The 617-nt window shown below is 66.9% G+C and overlaps 1 protein-coding gene across 1 annotated transcript in view; it reads left to right on the top strand.

Annotated features, from left to right (window-relative positions):
* Positions 1-617, top strand: part of NOTCH1 (notch 1) — a 76,614-nt gene that overhangs the window by 6,979 nt on the left and 69,018 nt on the right. The gene's annotated exons all lie outside the window — the stretch shown is intronic.

The following is a 617-nucleotide window of genomic DNA, read 5'->3' as shown; positions in this document are numbered from 1 at the left end:
TGTCCCTGGCGGCCGCCCGCCCTGTCCCTGGCCCGGGTGACGGTGTCTCTGAAGTGCTTGCGTTGCTGGTTCTTTTAAGCTGCGTAAAAACTGGTCCCTGTCGCTCTGTTGACACCCCAAAGGCAGCCTCTCCGCCCAGCCCCGGCCTCCGGCAGGCAGGTCCCCGTCATAGGTCACAGGTCACAGGCTGGGCCCAAGGCAGGAGCTCGGCTCCTGAGTCACAGCTGAGCCACGGGCTCTGCCCTGGGCCTGGGTGTGGGGCGGCTAGACCTGCTGCGGGCCTGGAGTTCCTGAGCGGCTCAGGCCCAGGTGGCCTGGAGGGTGCTGCCGCCCGCAGACACGCCCCTGCCCACTCTCCAGGCCACGCGGGGCCAGGCTGCTGGGGCCAGGCTGCTGCGGGGACGCGGGGAGAAGGGGAGTGGCCTCCGGGAAGATCTGTCCCCTCTGAGCTGCAGGGACGGGACGGCCATGGCCCTGGGGCCCTGCCTCCCACCATTTCCTCTCGGTTTTGGTGGCTGATGAGTGGAAACGGCAGTTACTGGAAATGAGAGCGGTTGGGGGAGAAGCCAGCGTCTGAGTGTGTGTTTCCCTGACGGCTTTTCAGTAAGAGGCACCGG

The sequence above is a fragment of the Myotis davidii genome, unplaced genomic scaffold, assembly GCF_000327345.1.
Source record: "Myotis davidii unplaced genomic scaffold, ASM32734v1 scaffold609, whole genome shotgun sequence".
In the NCBI taxonomy this organism is placed as follows: Eukaryota; Metazoa; Chordata; class Mammalia; order Chiroptera; family Vespertilionidae; genus Myotis; species Myotis davidii.
Note: the sequence above shows the minus strand (reverse complement) of the source record. Positions and strands in the feature narration are given on the sequence as shown.